The 20,039-nt window shown below is 44.3% G+C and overlaps 1 long non-coding RNA gene across 2 annotated transcripts in view; it reads right to left on the reverse strand.

Annotated features, from left to right (window-relative positions):
- Positions 1–6,429: 6,429 nt before the first annotated feature.
- The window catches only part of LOC134342465 (uncharacterized), a 113,376-nt gene continuing 99,766 nt past the window's right edge, over positions 6,430–20,039 (reverse strand). Inside the window, exon 4 of one of the 2 annotated variants that reach the window (XR_010017024.1) lies at positions 6,430–6,564. This is a non-coding gene — a long non-coding RNA (uncharacterized LOC134342465). Of the gene's footprint in view, positions 6,565–10,583; positions 10,663–20,039 lie in introns of those variants that run through there. The other variant, XR_010017025.1, reaches the window with a different exon arrangement.

Here is a 20,039-nt window from a genome sequence, read left to right on the forward strand (position 1 = left end):
AATCTGCACCAGTCCTCCATGAGGGGACAGCAGTAGAAAGAGTGAGCAACTTCAAGTGCCTTGGCATCAACATCTCCGTGTATCTACCAATGGGAAAGCATATTGATGCAACCTTGAAGAAGGCACATTGCACACTAGTGGCTCTAGTGCATTAGGAATTCAAAGAGAATTGGTAAGTCACTAAAGACCCTTGCAAATTTCTACAGATGTATGGTGGAAACATTCTGACTGGTTGTTTCACAAACTGGTATGGAACCTCCAATGCACAGGATCACAAGTAGCTGCAGAGAGTTGTAAACTCAGCCAGTTCCATGACAGGCACAACCCTCACTGCTATCAAGGACATCTTCAAGGGTTGGTACATCAATAAGTTGGCATCCATCATTAAAGACCCTCGCTGTAGGGGAATGCCATTTTCACATTACTATCATTAGGAAGGAGCCTGAAGACCTAAACTCAACATTTTAAGAACAGCATTTCCCCTGCCATCAGATTTTTGAATGGTCAATGAACATCAATTTACTATTCATCTTCTGCACTATTATTTATTGTTGTAATTTTTGTAACATTTATGTAACTGTACAGCTGCTGCAAGACAATACATTTCACAACATAAATTGATTATAAACCTAATTTTGATTCTGAGATAGGAATATCTCAAAATTTCTCCAACAATAATGAAGAAGCAGGTTGTATATCCACATTATAATGGTTAATGACCTGATGTGGATATTGGGAATTAATAAATTTCCCATGAACTACCTACTGGTCCGTGCAGATACCAGGAAACTTTAATATGCATCAAACTGCCAGTAGGATTACTAGTCCTTCTGTAAGGACCTGGAATGTCCAGAAATTAAACACTAGTTTTCTGAACACTGCTGTAAACAGCCCAAGAATAGAAGCACTGGAGCTGTAAAAGGAAACATTGTGACTTTTTAAATATCACTGGACAGAAATTTTTTTGAAAGTGTTGCTCTCTCAAAATTTTTTTGTGGTTAGGATAGACTGCTTGAAGACAACTTGTATCATGCAAGAATTTGGAGAAACAAGAAAATTACCTTTTAGTGAATATAAACAACAGGAATTCTGCAGATGCTGGAAATTCAAGCAACATACATCAAAGTTGCTGGTGAACGCAGCAGGCCAAGCAGCATCTATAGGAAGAGGTGCAGTCGACGTTTCAGGCCGAGACCCTTCGTCAGGACTAACTGAAGGAAGAGTGAGTAAGGGATTTGAAAGCTGGAGGGGGAGGGGGAGATGCAAAATGATAGGAGAAGACAGGAGGGGGAGGGATAGAGCCGAGAGCTGGACAGGTGATAGGCAAAAGGGGATACGAGAGGATCATGGGACAGGAGGTCCGGGAAGAAAGACAAGGGGCGGGGGGTGACCCAGAGGATGGGCAAGAGGTATATTCAGAGGGACAGAGGGAGAAAAAGGAGAGTGAGAGAAAGAATGTGTGCATAAAAATGAGTAACAGATGGGGTACGAGGGGGAGGTGGGGCATTAGCGGAAGTTAGAGAAGTCGATGTTCATGCCATCAGGTTGGAGGCTACCCAGACGGAATATAAGGTGTTGTTCCTCCAACGTCGACTGCACCTCTTCCTACAGAAGTCCTGATGAAGGGTCTCGGCCTTCAACGTCGACTGCACCTCTTCCTACAGAGTCCTGACGAAGGGTCTCGGCCTGAAACGTCGACTGCACCTCTTCCTGCAGATGCTGCCTGGCCTGCTGCGTTCACCAGCAACTTTGATGTGTGTTGCTTGAATTTCCAGCATCTGCAGAATTCCTGTTGTTTCAGATTAGTTACAATCTTATTAAAATGGTGAACTGGGCTCAAGAGACCTCTGCTATTTCTTATGTTACTAATTATTTAGTCCACCCTTAAAAATACAAACCAGCAGTGCCTGATGAAGGGTCTCAGCCCGAGATATCAACTGTTTACTTTTTTCTGTAGATGTTGCCTACCCTGCTGAGTTCCTACAGCATTTTGTGTGCATTGCTTGGATTTTCGCATCTGCAGATATTCTCTTGCTTGTGATTAGAATCCACGCTGAACAACACAAAAGAATATGAGCAGACTCATAATTTTTTGAAGTAACATCATTTCTCTTGATTGGATTTATGAGTTTTCATAATATGCAGTATCTCTTAATTGTCTCTGTTGATCACCCCCTCATCCCATTCCTTCCTCTTCGGGAGCAGAGGCCAAGAAAGCTTGAAACACTGTAACATCTTGAAGCTTGGTATTCTAGCAGCCACACTAGTACAGTGATGCTTCTCTCAGTGAGAGACTGAGACACTGATCAAACAGATTGCTTTGAGCTGATTGATATTTATGAGAAAATATAAAATGCATTCAAAATACTTTTCAGAACTGCTGACTCCCAATTTTAGCATGGTAGGTGGTTAACCTCATGCAGAGGAAATAGAAGAGGAAGGAGTGAAAAAGGCATTCACCAACCCAATTTTTGTCAGTATTTCTGCTGTCAGATTAACCTGTCAGGAAGTTCAATTTTTTGCATTGTTAGATGGCAGAACAGTTTCTTAATATGCTGCCTGTCTTGTTATGAGAAAAAAATTTTCAGTGAACTATCACTGGTCTAACTTTATGCAGTATAAGCAAAAACAGATTTGAAGAATAAAACTTGAATCCGTAAGTGCTGAAATTCCTACAGCCCAACACTGCACTCAAGTGGTAGTCAGCCAACCCTTGTTACTATTTTAGTACTATACCCCCTTCTAGTGAATAATTAAAATTGTACAGACACAAATCATGATGGCTACAGAAAAACAAATCAGAACATGATTTTAACAGACATTTAGAATTTCAGTCTGCCAAATTAATTAACTTATTTATAAAATAATATTTTTTCTTAAATCCAATTGGTATGTCAGAGCAGCAGTTATATGGAAAAGATGACAGTATTTTATACAGATTCCTTCGCAGCCCTCTCAAAAATTCCAGTCATTTGCAGCCAAAGATGTAATTTTGGATTATGATCGCTTTTATAATGTAGGTAATGCTGTGACCAATTTGAGCACCACAAGCCCCTGTATTGCCAGCTGTGAGATATTGCTACACAAATGATCTGTCTCATTTCCTTTGACAAAGAAGTGTCTACACTCCAAAATACTTCAGTGTGAGGGCTTTGTGACATTTGAAAGTGCCACAAATGGCACTTTAAAAGTGAAAGTCTTTCTTTCTATTTGGATTTTCTTACTCAGGTCAGGCTATTATACCCTGGTACCAATATTTCTAAATGTTTCAAGTGAGAGGTGAGTGGAATGCCTTGGGGAAATTCTGATCCATAAACCTGATTTGGGGAGCATGGCTGTACTGAAAAGGAAAATTTAGTTCATATTTCAATATAAAAAGCATTATACTTCTAGGTAAGTCCAGTAAATATAAATTTTTTAAAACCTTGAAAATAGATGCAGTATTATCTTGGCTTCACCATCCCCCTTTCATTCCATATTGGTGCTACAGTACATGAATGATCCTTAGAGATGTGAGAGGAAGTATATCTAGGAATGAAATAATCTTGTTTCACTTCAATTGTCAAATGAATAATGTAGTGACAAACTTATGGAATCTTATGTTTTGCCATACTCCATGGTAAGTCAAGACAAGATCAAATGTGGACACTCGATACATGCTGGATTTTATAAATGTTATCCCTGGGATGGATTTTCATTTGCATTAATTACCAATCAGATGAAACTGAATAAACATTTTCAACTGTCTTCACCACCAGCCATTAAGATTAGCATCCAAAAGGATTAATAGCAATTGCAATTATATAGGGCTAGTTATGAATTTCTGTAACAAATAATTACCTGTGTGTCAAATAAATATACCATAATCATGAATGCAAATGGAAGATTGCATGGAAACAAGTTAAATGTACTGCTTAATTTGAACGATTAGGTTGCATATCTGATGATGCTAAGGATTTATATATGATCCCCTAACATGAACAAGCATCAATGTTCGATTGACAATTGCTTGCAACCAGACTGCTGCTTGTTCTGCATAACAGAATGTGTAAGCAGAGAAGAGTGTAAAATTGTTCTCATTTATAATGTTTTCATTTACAATGTTAGTTTGTTGGGAAGCAAAAAAAAACCTGGATATTAAAATAGCAAAGAAGGTTCAGTTGTGGATGTAATACTTCAGTAATATTAGAGCAATATTATTAATATGTTGTTTGATTAAGCAAATTTTGTTGTTTACATCTTGCACTGCAGGTCATATGTAGAAGTATGTGAATGGCATGCATAATTATGCTACTATGTCATATGTGCATGCCTCACATAAAGTAAAAAAACCTTAACTAAGACACACATTCCTGACTCTGTTCTTGCTTTCAATTAATTCTATGTTTTGAAGTTACAAAATATAACTGTCGTGGTCCGGTCCGTGTAGTTCACATACCGGTTCACGGTCCGATCCATCAATCCATATTCCAGGTTTTCATGTTTTCTCCATTTCTGTTGGGTGCTCTAATTGAGGCACATGATTCTTGTTTGGGCAGACACATACATACCTCCGGAGACCAGGTCTGCTGGATTGTTCCTGTCCAAACCCCCTGTCTGTATCCCTTCTCTGCCCCTTCCTCCTGAAGTCTTGCCCTGCAATCAGTGTCTGGAGCCTTGCCTTGCCTGCAACCTTTGCCTGCACTGCTGTCAAATTCAACTGCTGGAGCAAGATAAGGAACTGTCTATTGTTGTTTTGAACTGTCTCTGTGTCCATGCCTTCACTAAGTAGGTCTGATTGTTTGCTGCTACCTAGTGTTGGGATTTGTCTCTGTGTCCACACCTTTGCTAGGTAGGTCTGGCTGTTTGCTGCTACCTAGAGTTGGGAACCATCTCTGTGTCCATGCCTTTGCTAGGTAGGTCTGGCTGTTTGCCGCTACCTAGAGTGAAGAACTGTCTCAGTGTTCTGTGTACGAGTCCTGACCCTATGCCCTGCTCCCTAGGAAGGGTTCTGACTCTGTATAGCGCCCTGGCCCCAAGTCCTGTTCCCAAGGAGGGGTCCTGACTCTTGTGTTCCATGTCCCTGCACTCCTGTCGCCCCCCTCGACCAAGGCTCTGTGCTCCTGTCGCCCCCGCCGACCAAGGCTCTGCGTTCCTGTCGCGCCCCCCGCCGACCAAGGCTCTGCGTTCCTGTCGCGCCCCCCGCCGACCAAGGCTCTGCGTTCCTGTCGCGCCCCCCGCCGACCAAGGCTCTGCGTTCCTGTCGCGCCCCCCGCCGACCAAGGCTCTGCGTTCCTGTCGCGCCCCCCGCCGACCAAGGCTCTGCGCTCCTGTCGCGCCCCCCCGCCGACCAAGGCTCTGCGCTCCTGTCGCGCCCCCCCGCCGACCAAGGCTCTGCGCTCCTGTCGCGCCCCCCCGCCGACCAAGGCTCTGCGCTCCTGTCGCGCCCCCCCGCCGACCAAGGCTCTGCGCTCCTGTCGCGCCCCCCCGCCGACCAAGGCTCTGCGCTCCTGTCGCGCCCCCCGCCGACCAAGGCTCTGCGCTCCTGTCGCGCCCCCCGCCGACCAAGGCTCTGCGCTCCTGTCGCGCCCCCCGCCGACCAAGGCTCTGCGTTCCTGTCGCCTCCTCGACCAAGGCTCTGTGCTCCTGTCTCCACCAGGAATTCCTCCACTTCACGATTCCACATTCCTGTTTCCCTCTCTCATCTTATCTCTTTATCTGCCCATCACCTCTTTCTGGTGCTCCTCTCCTTTTTCTTTCTTCCATGGCCTTCTGTCCTCCCTTATCAGGTCCTCCCTTCTCCAGCCCTGTATCTCTTTCACCAGTCAACTTCCCAGCTCTTTACTTCACCCCTCCCCCTTCCTGGTTTCACCTATCACCTCCTGTTTCTTCCTCCCCTACTCCACCTTCTGACTTTGACTCCTCATCTTTTTTTCTCCTGTCCTAATGAAGGGTCTCAGCCCAAACCATCAACTATACTCTTTTTCATACATGCTGCCTGGCCTGCTGAGTTACTCCAGCATTTTTTGAGAGTTGCTTAATCTGCATGCTGTTGATGAAAAATCTGATAATGATGATGATGGCAAAGGACTGAGTAGCCTTGAGATTCTCAATGTGAAAACTAACAATAGACAAGCAATATAGCTTGTGCCAAAGTAAATGGCAAATTAATTAAAATGGAATTGGACACTGGTTCAGCTATTTCTGTCATCCACAATATGAACTTGAATGGCAATTCAAAGATATTTAACTGAAACCTACAGATATTCAACTCCTAATTTATACTGGAGAAAAGATAGCTCCTCTGGGAATGACTTTCGTAACAGTGAAATACAACAAACAACGAGCCACATTGGGATTATATGTGATAAAAGCAGAAGGGGATATGATTGGCTGATACAACTACAACTCGACAGTCCTTTTAATTTTGTCTCCATTGTGGAGATGTGATTGGCTTAGACAACTACAATTTGATGGTCTATTTAATTTTGTCCCCATTGCGGAGACGTGATTGTTGGAGACAATTACAGCTTGATTGTAAATCCATCCAACATTGGAATGCCACATCCTCTGCACTGGAGTCACCTGAAAGCAAAATAAGAAATACACTGGATGATGCCACAGCAGTGTTCAAGGATGACATTGGAAAACACAAACATATAAAGGATAAAATAGTTTTAAATGAAAATGCCAAACTAAGTTTTGTAAAGCCCTTCTGGTTCCTTGTACCATCCATTATGAAGCAAGCAATAAGCTAGATCACATGGAAGCTGAAGAAATTCTTTCCAAGGTTGATAGGAGCTCATGGTTAATGCCAGTGGCCCCAGTAGCCAAGGAGAATGTGTCTGCCAGCTTCTGTAGTGATTTTAAGGTCACGATCAACCCAGCACTCAAAGGAATTCAATACCCTCTGCCCAGATTAGAGAATATCTTTGCAAACCTTTCTGGAGGAAAACACTTCTGTCACAGTCCGGTCCGTGACTCCTCATTTCAGTTAATTTCCTTTTCCCTGTGTTATATGGGGCTCCTTGATTAGGGCACCTGATTTTCATCTGAACCAGCAGCATAAAGACTCCGGCTTACAACTCCTCGGTGCTGGTCCATCAATGCACGTTCCGGGCTGCCAAGAATAGTGGACTCTAAGTCACTTCGATGCCTGGGGTCGCTTTGTGAAATCTGTCATTTTCGTGTCCAGCTGCGTTTAGCTGGCCGTTTGCCGCTACTCTGAGTCAAGGTACGAATTCTGTCATTTTCGTGGGCTACTGAGAATTGCTGGCCATTTGCCACTACTCCAAGCCAAGATACGAATTGACTGTCATTGTTTGGTTTTGTAGTCTCATGTCCAAGTTCGAGTCCCAGCTCCGTGTCCAGGTCCGAGTCCCAGCTCCTCCGGTTTGTTGTCCAACATTCATGTCCATATAAGCATCTAATCCTCGTTCTCCGGCCTTCCTGGCAACTATTAATAAAATACACTTCTGTTAATGCTACCTCCATGTCTGTGTCCTGCACTTGGGTCCACTCCTTTGCCCCCATGTAACAACTTCAGGAAAGAGGACTGAGCTGAGACCTACCTACAGATGGAGATGGAAGAAGAGTCTGAAGTTTTTCTCACCATAAACACTCACAAAGGGCTTTATCGCTACAAGAGGCTTATTTTTGTAGTAACATTTGCACTTGCACTCTGGCGGAAAGCTAAGGAGCAGGTAGTGCAAGGCTGTCCGGGCACTCAATGCTATCTGGATGACATCATTGTTACCAGTTAGAATGAAAAGAAACATCTCCAAATTCTCAAGACAGTATTAGAAAGAGTAGAAAGTATAGACTCAGAGAGCACAATACAAAAAGCGTGAATTCTTTAAATGAAGCATCACTTACTGTGGTCACACCATTGACGCACAAGTCTTACACAACTGCGCTGAGAAAATTCAAGCAGTGGTGGATGCTCCAAGCTCAAAGGACATGTCATAGCTGCGGGCCTTTTTGGGATTTGTCAATTACTATAACAGGTTCCTACCAAACCTGACTCCTGGGAACCACTCATTACTACAGATAGGGAAAAAATGGTAAATGGACAAAGCAGTGTGAGGTGGCTAACTAAAGACAAAGGAAATGGTGACGTTAGACACTGTACTTACACATTTATGATCCTTATCATCCAGTGAAGCTTGCCTTTTTATTATATGTGTAGTTATGTCACATGTTATTAGTGATGGAAATAAAGACCCCATAGTCTTTGCATTATGTTCCCTTTCCACTGCAGAGAAAACTTGTGCAGACATCCCACCTCTCCCGGAAAATCCGGGAGTCTCCCGCATATCGATAGTGGCTCCCTGACGCCCGGAAATTATATACAATATCCCGGAAATAGATTTTTTTGAGAGGGAGAGCGAGCATCCCCAACCACCGGGCCATGAGGAAACAATATGACTTGGCGATATGAAATGATATGAGTCATTTGCAACTTTCCTCATTCCCTGTCACGCACTGTTGAACTTGAACGCACGCGAGGTCATTACGTGCACGTCATCCACGTCAGTGCGGGAAAAAGATCAACTCCTCCAGCTTGTATATGACGGCGGGCTGAAAAGTATGTTTGACATAACATCTCTGCCGGCATTCTGGATCAAAGTCAAGGCTAAATATCCTGAGATAGCCACGGAAGCACTGAAAATGTTGCTTCCATTTCCAACATCATATCGCTGCGAAGCGGAGTTTTCTGCAATGAATGCAACGAAAACTAAATTGCGGAATAGACTGGACATATGGAACCCCCTTCGAGTATCGCTGTCTCCCCTCACCCCTCAATGGAACTGTCTTGTTGCAGGAAAACAAGCCCAGGGCTCGCACTGATTCAGCGATATTGGTGTGTTGCAATGATTTTATATGTTCATACGGGGAAAATATGTGGTGTGTTTAATATCCAAACATTACTTAAAATGTTATGATGCTATTGATTTATCACCTATATTCCGGTCATGATTAACACCCACCCCCCACCCCAGTTGGCCGGTCCGCAAGAATATTGTCAATATTAAACCGGTCTGTGGTGCAAAAAATGTTGGGGACCCCTGCTAAGTAGACCTATCAGTTTTCTCTGTGGGCAGGCTTTACAGTCGACCTCAAAAATAATGACAGTGTTGCTCGCTGCACTGTTTGCAACAGTGACTTTTCCATTGCCCATGGTGGGTTAAAAAGTAAAAGACGTTGAGGTGAGTTTTAACAGGTGTCATTACAGCATAGCTAACGTTATTTAAACTAGCTGGCTAGCTGCTATGGAGCTACGCTATTGATGTCCTACATGATGAGGCCAAACTCCCTGTAGACTTGCTTAAAGTTGTAATAGAATAAACATGATAATATAAGTACATATTTTAATGTCACATTTGCTGCATATACCCAACTTGGTTTACAGACTAGACAAAACCACTAAACAAAGTATTACATACACCCTTGGAGGTCGACTTGTGGGGGTGCTACCTCCCTGAAATGGTGGTGGTACCTCCCTGAAATGAGTTTTTGCAGGGTGGGATGTTTGCTTATGCACAAAATGACAGAGAGGCATTGAGTCTGGTTTTGGGTGTAAAACATTTCAACCAGTACTTGAATGGGAGAGAGTTTACCCTCATTACTGATCATCAACCACTACTGTACATTTTCAATCCACAGAAGAGTGTCCCACTAACAGCAGCAGCACAAATGCAGAGACGGGCTCTGTTTCTAGGACAGCACAGTTACAGGATCAAATTCAAGTGGACATGGAAATGCTGGTGGATTGTGCCATTTATCCTTGGAAAGGAAATACCTGAAAAATTTACAAAGGAAGACACTCCTCTCGATGTATTCTAGCTAATGCAAATGGAAAGTCTTCCTATTACGGCAGTGATGATCCAAAGGGAAGCCAGAAAAGGTCCCACACTGTCTCAGGTCTACATGGCGGCCCAAAATGGCTGGAATGTGCCCCAAAATCCCAGTTCCCTTATTTTTGATGGCAGCAGGTTGAACTTGTCATTGACAGAGCTTACTTTATGTAGGGACTAAGAGTCATTGTACCATCCAAACTGAGAGTTAACGTGTTGGAGAAGCTACATGCTAGTGAAAATGATACACTGGCTCAAAGCTTTGTTTAATGGACTGGAATAGTTCAGTTGATCGAGAGGCTTGGCATGCACTGTTTGGGATACCAACAGGTCCAGAAGATGCCAAGAGCACCACCTCTCCATCCCTGGGAATGGCCTGCATTGCCCTGGCAAAGATTCATGTGGATTTTTGCTGGTAGCAGTGGTTACAGGTACAAAGTGGCTAGAAATGATCCCAATAGCCTCCACTACAGCTTCACACACTGTTGATATGTTGAAAAGCCTTGGCTCAAGGACCGATATTCCAGAATACTTAGTCAGTGACAATAGACCACAGATTGTTGTAGAACAATTTCAGTCATTACTGAAAATGAATGGAATACGACGTATTACATCAGCACCTTCAGCAGTACACACTGCAGTAACACTAAATCAGAAACTCACCAATCTCTTCCGTGCGTATTACAATGCAGCACACTCGACAAACAACAACTCACCAGCTATTGTATGCTGTTTCAGGGTCGTCCCTTGCATTCATGATTGGATCACCTCAAACCCAATCTCAGAAGGAGTATGCAGGACAAATAGTTGAAACAAATTGAGGATCCTGAAACAAGAAGGTTCAATGTTTCAGCCATGGACAAGCAGTCCTAACAAGGGACTACAGAGGTGAGTAAAAGTGAGTACTTGGAAAAAATCAGGCCGATAACCATGGTATCATGAGGTCTAATGAATGTAGCAGAGAGCTGAACTGGTAGATATAAAACTAGTGCGGTGTGTGTGTGCATGTGTATTTGTATAAGAGAACAGCCATTTTTTGCTGTAACTTGGTGAGCAGGGCCACCAGTTGCAAAGGGTGGTTACTAACTGTTCAGAATGCCACTGGGGTGCATGTATACCCGTTCAGAAGAACTGTATAGGAGCAGACGCATTTGTGAGTGTGTTTTTGTCCTTTAAGAATAAGTTAACCTTGGTATAACAATTTTAAATGCAAAAGAAGAGAATGGGCATTTTTAATTCAGATGTACATACAGTAAGTGGCAGATTGCAGAGAACCTACTCTGTGGTTGGAAGTGTTAACTGTTTCATTTTTATCTGTCATTTATATTTTGTGTAGTATGGGAGTTAATGTGGAGATATTTCAGGGAGAGGTTTTTCCCAGATGTATCTGTCAGGATGGCACCTATTGAGGTCAGGCAACATCAGGTTGAGAACACTGACGACCAGAGCAAGCCCTTGACCCTGATTACGAACATCCATAAGCCCTTCACTCCTGGGGAGAAGCAGAGCATTTTGTCAGAGCTGCCCTCACTTAAAGTCGCCTGCGGGAACGCAGAACTCTCGAACAAGCTAAAGGGAAGTATTGAAATTTATCAGATGCACCCCAAAGATATACATGTGTTGGTAAAAGTGAAATGCCCAAGGCATATGTGAGACAATATGACTGAGGGAATGCAGGATGGCACATGGGCAACTACCGAGAGTACAACCAATGAAAAGAGATATCAATCCTTTAAGGAGGCAGTGAGGCAGAGACTGGAGGCAGGTGAGAGTAACTTGTGAACAATAATGTCAGTGGTTTAGACAGCTGATGAGCCTGCCGTGGACTATGCAGACCATAAATACTGACTGTATGAGGAGTATTCGGTGTTGGATAATCCAGGGAGGGATGACCCAGTCTTCCTAAAAATGTAGTTGGAAGGCCTGAGCTCAGCCCACCAGTAAGTTTAAGATTTGGGGATAGCGGTAGGATCAACATACTCTGCAATAGTATCATGGGCTGGTGAGATAGACCAGAGCAGGAGGAGGAGAGGTCATAACGTGGCTGTAGTGGATGTAGCTGCTGCATTGTCACAGGAGACTTGGTATGTGAACCAGCATCAAGATTCCACAAATTCAAGATGGCGCCGCAGGCTGATACCGACCTGGCTCTCAAGAAACTGTACGAGACCATCAGCATCTTGGAGACTGCACACCCAGAGGCTGCCTTCATCGTCGCCAGTAACTTTGAGTGTCGCTGACTAAAGTCTCTCCAAAGTTTTGCCAAAACATCCAGGTGAGCACACGGGGAAATAGCATACTCAACCACTGCTACTCTCCCCTCTGCAACACTTACAAAGTGCTCCTCTGCCTTCTATTTGGAAAATTAGATCACTCCTCCATTTCTTCTGGTGCCAAAGTACAGGCAGCAATTGAAACAAGAGGTGGCTATAGTTAAAACCGTCCACTGTTGGTCCGACCAATCGGCCTCCATGCTGCAGGACTGCTTTGATGACGTCGACTGGAATGTCTTCCATGATGAGGATGTCTCCGAGTTCACTGGGGTCACGAGTTTCATCCGGAAGTCCATCGAGGATATTTTCCCCCAGAAATCGGTCAAGGTCTTTCCAAATCAGAAACCTTGGATCAACAGTTCCATGCAAGCAGCACTTACCGCGCGAGACAGAGCTTACATTGCCAGTAATCAACAAGAGCTCAAGAAATGCAGCTATGATCTGCACAAAGTCATCAAGGCAGTGAAACAACAATACAGAGACAAGATTCAGACTCAACTTTCCACCAGCAACACACGTAGCTTATGGCAAGGTCTGCACACCATCACAGACTTCAAAGCTAAATGCAGTGGAGTTTCCAACATCGATGCCTCTCTCCCAGATGAGCTAAGTCTTTTTTATACTTGATTTGATGTCACCAATACTGAGCCCCTGAGAAGGCCTGCAGATGATGCGACCAGCAGCTTGGTCATCTCTGAGGCTGAATTACGCAGTTGTTTCCAACGGGTGGACAGTCGCTAGGCTGCAGGACCAGACGGCATCCCAGGGCGAGTACTCAGGAGTGTCTGTGGCACAACTGGCAGGTGTGTTTACAGACATTTTTAATCCTCCCCTCTCCCAGTGTAGAGTGCCCTCCTGTTTCAAAACATCCACCATTGTCCCTGTACCTAAAAAGACCAAGGTAACATGTCTGAATGACTGGTGTCCTGTCACACTCACCTCAATAATAAGCAAATACTTTGAGAGGCTGGTCACGGATTGCATCTGCTGCCACCCACACTGGACCCCTACAATTCATCTACTGACACAACCGATCAACAGGTGACACAACAGCCACTGCTCTACACACCATCCTTACACATCTGGAGAAGAGGGATGCTTATGTGAGAATGCTGTTCTTGGACTACAGTTCAGCACTCAACAGCATAATTCCCTCCAGGCTCGACAAGAAGTTGAGAAACCTCGGCCTTCACCCTGCTTTGTGTAACTGTATCCTTGACTTTCTGTCAGATCGCCAGCAGGTGGAAAGAGTGGGCTCCCTCACCTCTGCCCCTCTGACCCTCAACACAGGTGCCCATCAGGGCTGTGTACTAAGCCCCCTACTTTACTCTTGTATACCTATGACTGTGTTGCCACCCACAGTTCCAATCTGCTAATTAAATTTGCTGACAAAGAAGGTTCACCAGATTGATTCCTGGGATGGCAGGACTTTCATATGATGAAGGATTGGATCGACTAGGCTTATGTTCGTTGGAATTTAGAAGATTGAGGGGGGATCTTATTGAAACATATAAAATCCTAAAGGGATTGGACCGGCTAGATGCAGGAAGATTGTTCCCGATGTTGGGGAAGTCCAGAACGAGGGGTCACAGTTTGAGGATAAAGGGGAAGCCTTTTAGGACCGAGATGAGGAAAAGCTTCTTCACACAGAGAGTGGTGAATCTGTGGAATTCTCTGCCACAGGAAACAGCTGAGGCCAGTTCATTGGCTGTATTTAAGAGGGAGTTAGATATGGCCCTTGTGGCTAAAGGGATCGGGGGTATGGGGGGAAGGCTGGTACAGGGTTCTGAGTTGGATGATCAGCCATGATCATACTGAATGGCAGTGTAGGCTCAAAGGGCCGAATGGCCTATTCCTGCATCTATTTTCTATGTTTCTATGTTTCTACGACACCACACTGATTGGCCTAATCTCAAATAATAATGAGGCAGCCTACAGAGAGGAAATCATCACACTGACACAGTGGTGTCAAAAAAACCTCTCCCTCAACGTCGCAACAATCTAGGAGTTGGCTGTGGACTACAGAGGAATAGAGACAGGCTAACCCCTATAGATATCAATGGATCTGGGGTTGAGAGGATGAACAGCTTTAAGTTCCACGGCATAAACAATGCCGAGGATCTCACGTCGTCTGGTACATACTGGGCTGTGTGGTGAAAAAGACACAACAGCGCCTCTTTCACCTCAGACGGTTGAGGAGGTTTGGTATGGCCCCCCAAATTCTAAGAATTTTCTATAGGGGCACAGAACTCTACAGAGAGTGGTGCGGACAGCCCAGCGCATCTGTAGATGTGAAGTTCCCGCTATTCAGGACATTTACAAAGACAGGTGTGTAAAAGGGGCCTGTAGGATCATTAGGGACCAGATTCACCCCAACCACAAACTGTTCTAATTGCAACCATCTGAAATACGGTACCACAGCATAAAAGCCAGGACCAACGGGCTCTGAGACAGTTTTTTCCACCAGACCATCAGACTGCTTAATTCATGCCAATGCAACTGTATTTCTATGTTATATTGACTATCCTATTGTACACAATATTTATTATAAATTACTGTAATTGCACATTGCACATTTGAATGGAGACGTAACCTAAAGGTTTTTACTCCTTGTGTATATGAAGAATATAAGTAATAAAGTCAATTCAGTTCAATTCTATTCTTGCAAGGAACTGCTGAAATTGATGTGGATGGGCAAAGGAGATGATTTGTTACATCTGTGGCCTCTCAGGACATTGTTGGAGACAGTGTCCTGAAAAGAGATGATGGTGTGGCATAAATACTTTTATGCTACCAGCTGTGTGTCTCTCGAATGGCTTTCATTGACAGTCACAGCATTTAATCCCCTACACAGTGGAGATTGCATCTGATGTCATCTGGAGACAACACATTGATCAGCTGAGGACAGCAGAGTCAATTGTTCGAGAAGAACAGTGAGCAGATCTGTCAGAACTGTTTCCTGTAGTCTCAGAGTCAACTCCTACAACCAGCATTGAGGAGGGCCCAGAACATGAGATTGGTTCACAGGCCCCAGCGCCTGATATTATTTTACATCCGCATATCTCGCCAGCCAAGCTGAGTGACCTCCTTTGTCAGGAATGACATTATCCCACAAGAGTAAAACATCCTTCACAGAGGTTAAATCTCTAGGCCTGAAAGGGACAATGTAAAATTTACTACGCTGTAGATGTTTGCATAGTAGTTGTGTTATATAGTATACTGTGTATATAGTAGAAATGCATTCTATATTGAGTTGGAGTTTATGGCTAAGCAGGGAGGAGTGTTGTGTAGTTAATATTTCAATAATATTTGAATAATATTGTAAATACTGTACTGTGCCAAGGTCTTAGGCACCCTAGCTATATATATGTGCTTAAGACTTTTGTATAGTACTGCATATTGTTGAATTAAGCATTCTTTGTTGTTTACATAATGCATTGTGGGCTATATGTAAAAGTACGTGAATGGCATATGTCATCACACTACGACGTCATACATGCATGCCTCGCCTGAAGTATAAAAACTTAAAGGCACACATTCCCAGCTCTGCGTTTATGCTTTCAATTAGTTTCATATTTTGGAGTTACAAAGCATAAGAGTTTATAGTATTGATGACTTCATAATTGATTATGGTTCTGGTTGTGTTAATTTAGTTAAGATGCATATCCATTGAGAAACAACAGTCAAAATGCGAAAAATAAGGGAGAGCCAGGAAGAAACATATTGGAAAACTAAAACAAGAGGAAGTGACTCTGCAATCCTTCCACGGCATGTTAAACAGACAAAGTGCAGTACATTAATGCATGCTTAGGACAAGGAACCACCATCTCAAAACTTTGCTGTATATATGGTCCAAGGTGTCATGTGCAAAGGAACAGCATATTTAACATGCTCAAAGCCTTTCCTCTGCTCGTTCCTCAAGAATGGAGCTGGCAGAGGCAATCAGGTGATTTGCAAGTCATGGGTCATAGGTCATTGTGAAGAGACATCTGTGGGGGAGGTTTGGGGCATCGAATGTGGAACAATTAGGATCACAACGATGGAACCTGGCCATTGGTGATACTAGTGATCATTTTCTGGGAAGCAGAAGTGCAACCTGATGAAAATATGAATGGGCAGTCTCAGTCAGATCTGGGAAATGGATGGAGAGTCACAGTAAGTTTAAATTTAGAACTTTGTGATAGGCTCTACCGACTGGTAACACACACAAAATGCTGGAGGAACTCAGCAGGCCAGGCAGCATCTATGGAAAAGGGTGAACAATCCTGCCAACATAAGCCTCAAATCGCTGTGAGGAAGCAGAAATTATTTTGTGAAAATCTAGGCAACACCAGGCAAAACCTAATCAAGGGGACAAACAATTCTCTTCTTGTAAGCAAAATGCCGAAGTTGAGCATTTGAAAAACTTTAACCATTAATTTTAACCATGATTCAGTCTGTGGAATGCTGAGACCATTGTAAGATCAGGGCTTATTCCAGCCTGCATTGTGCTGCGAAGGTGTGCCAATGAAACATTAAACTAAGGTCATGTCTGCTTTGCCAGGTGGACATGAAAGATCTTATGGAATTATTTTCAGGAACTAACGAGTTCTTTCTGCATTCATTGCTAATACTGATTCACGATAAATTGGTAAATTGGTTAATTATTGTCATACAACTGTCCATATTACTGTACGAGGGAAACATTCAATAGTCTTATAACAGCAGGAGGCAATCGGTCCTTGAGCCTAGTGGTACGTGCTTTCAGACTCTTCTATCTGCTGCCTGATGGGAGGGGAGAGACTGTCCGATGGATGGGATCTCTGATGACACTGGCTGCTTTACTGAGTCAGTGAGAAGTGTCGACAGAGTCCACGTAGGTGATGCTTGTCTCGTGATGGTGGACCAAGACAGGCAATTGGTGATGTTCACTCTTGGGAACTTGAAGCTCTCAACCCTCTCAAATGTTGTGTAGCTAGGAGCATGTGCACTACCCACCTGCTCTTTGGTTTTGTTGACATCGAAGGAAAGGTTGTTGTCATGTCACCATGTCACTAGCCTCTCTATCTTATACCCCGATTCATCATTAATTGAGAAATGGCCCACTACAGCAATGTCATCTGCAAAGTTGTAGATGGAGTTAAAGGATGCAGTCATAAGTGTACAGGGAGTCATTGTGCATCATTTTGTTGTTATGCTCAATAAATTACTGGCTTTTAGCTTCAATGGTTGTAAGGTGCTTTCCCATCACTTCATTTATTGCTATTCATACTCTAAGTTGCACATTCACTAGAAACCAACAGATGGAGCTTGTGGCTTTCTATAGCCCAATACAATTTTAGAAAGCTAATCTGAAAGGCAGAGAAAGAACAAGGGGTTGTACAGAGCCTTAATATCTCCGTTAAAAGATCAATTCATTTTCCATGCCTGGAATTACTTAAAATTCCATTCATTATTATTGCATGGCTAAAAACAGAAGTGACTATGCACGGCAGAAGAACTGAATTTAGGACTTTATTCAATGGAGTGCAGAAGAATGATGATCTTATAGAGGTATGCAAAATTATGAAAGGTATAGATAAATTGAATTATGAAGCCTTTTTCCTCTCAGAATCTCTAGATGGGTACAGCTCCAACAACTCTCAACAAACTTGCCACCATCCAGGACCAGTCAGTCCATTTGATTTGCACACTATCTAAATCAGCAAGTGTTCCTCCATCACCAGTGCTCCACAGCTGCATTTCCAAAATGCATTGCACGAACCTCTCATAGACATAAAAATTAGGAGCAGGAAATGGGCACTTCAAGCCTGCTCTGCCATTCATCAAGGTCATGCCAATCTTGTACCTCAGCACAATATCCCTGTTATAACTTCATGTCCCTTTTCCCTTAATATCCAGAAATCTGGTTAAAGAGCAGTAGCGGGACCCTTTTCTGAAAGTTTACAGGATACACAAGAGATTCTCTTCCAGGAGATTAGATGTAGTAATAATTCTACAAAGTGCAAGAGTAGGACTCTTTTCTGGCTGATTTCTCCATCGTGAGAACCATCATATATGAGGCAACCTTTATGTTTCAGGAGTGTTTTGAAAGGACTAAATCGTGAATGTTCAAGGAGGCCAGCACACAAGGAGAAATCACAGACCTTGAGAATATGCCTCATTTGTTACCCGCTATCGTCATGGTCCTGTCTGGCAATTCCCCATCTTGCTATTACCTCCTTAATTGGGCCTTAATCCCCTCATCTGATTTCCAATCATTCCCAGTTCTACTAATTACAGAACACCTGGTTCCCATTAATAAACATAGGATAAAACTCGGGCAGCACAGTCATGCTTTGCCAGTTTGTTGGTTGACTCTAGTGTGAGTAAACCTAGTTTCCTGACTCCTTGGGACTGCCAAATCTAAGCTCCGCATCATTTCCTGGATACTCTATGTAAACCTTGTCTCTGTGTAAAGGCTCTCCTGGATACCGGTTCCCCGTTTGCGGCGGTACTAATGCCTCACGACTCTGCCTCCGCACTTGTGTCCTGCACTTAGGTTTGTCCTTGCAACAGAACGAACTGGCCAAGAATGAACCCAGTGGACATGGACCCTGTGCAACAGGCCCTCGCCAGTCAAGGCTACCTACTGAGTGCCCAGGACCAACTGCTCAGAGAGGTCATGGAAAACCTTCGTGAGCTGTCCATTAATGTGAGGAAGGTCAGTGAGCAGGTTGACCGGGTATCCCCTTCCCTTACTCCATCCCTTCCAAGAACCCCGACTGACCAAACCGCACAAGTTGGGATGGCTACGCCCCTTGGATTGGCAATACAATCCCCTCGAGAGCCGTACATACCTGAACTGGAACCCTATGCTGGGGACCTAAAGAAGTGCCGGGCCTTTGTATTACAATGCTCTTTGGTCTTTGAGAAACAGCCACGTACGTACACCTCGGACAGATCAAAGATTGCATACATCATGGGGCTGTTATGAGGGGTGCCTTGGCATGGGCCACCATGATCTGGGACAGCCAACCAGAGGTCTGTTCCTCCTTCCCCTCCTTCATCTCCGAAATGAGGAAGGTCTTTGAACAGCCCATTTGCGGTAAGGATGCCGCTAAGCACTTGCTAACTCTCTGTCAGGGTTCAAGAAGCGTAGTAAAATACTCCATTGAGTTCTGAACATTAGTGGCCAACTCTGGGTGGAATGACGAGGCACAATGGGAAGTGTTCCAACAGGGCCTCTCAGATAAGATAAGAGATGAACTGGCAGCGAGGGATGACGCGGACAGCCGGGACTCTGATCTCTCTAGCCACCAGGCTCGATAATCAACTTCAAGAGCATTTGAGAGAAAAGACCAGTCGCCCCACTCCTCAGGTCAGCCCACGTCCCACCTTACCATCTTCAGCCAGCCTCCCTTCCCCAGCTGCTCCAAGTATAGCTCCTACTCCAACTGTCCCCACTACCCTTGGGGAGGAACTGATGCAGCTGGGACAGAACCGTCTCTCTCCTGCCGAACAACTTTGGAGGCGGAGAGCTAGGGATTGTTATTATTGCAGCCAGCCGGAATATTTCCGGGATACATGTCCTCTTCAGCCAAAGGGGAGGGCTCACCAGTAGAAAGGGGGACCCTGGTGAGCCAGACAACACTCCCTTCAGTCCCCCAGACCCGGAGGCAGATCCCGGCTACCGTGAACTATCAACAACAGTCCCTGTCCCTATCCGCCTTGGTGGATTCAGGTGCTGAGGGAAATCTGCTGGACGAGAACATAGCCTCCCGGGCCGGAATACCTCGGGAGCCGTTAAGTACCCCTCTGGAGGCCCGGGCACTGGATGGAAAACTGCTGGCTCGGGTTACCCACTGTACGCCACCCCTGACCTTGCTTCTGTCCGGAAACCATCGAGAGGAGGTACGATTTAATCTCATCCAATCTCCTCCAGCTCCTGTAGTTCTAGGATATCCCTGGC

Source organism: Mobula hypostoma, chromosome 1, assembly GCF_963921235.1.
Source record: "Mobula hypostoma chromosome 1, sMobHyp1.1, whole genome shotgun sequence".
Lineage (NCBI taxonomy): Eukaryota > Metazoa > Chordata > Chondrichthyes > Myliobatiformes > Myliobatidae > Mobula > Mobula hypostoma.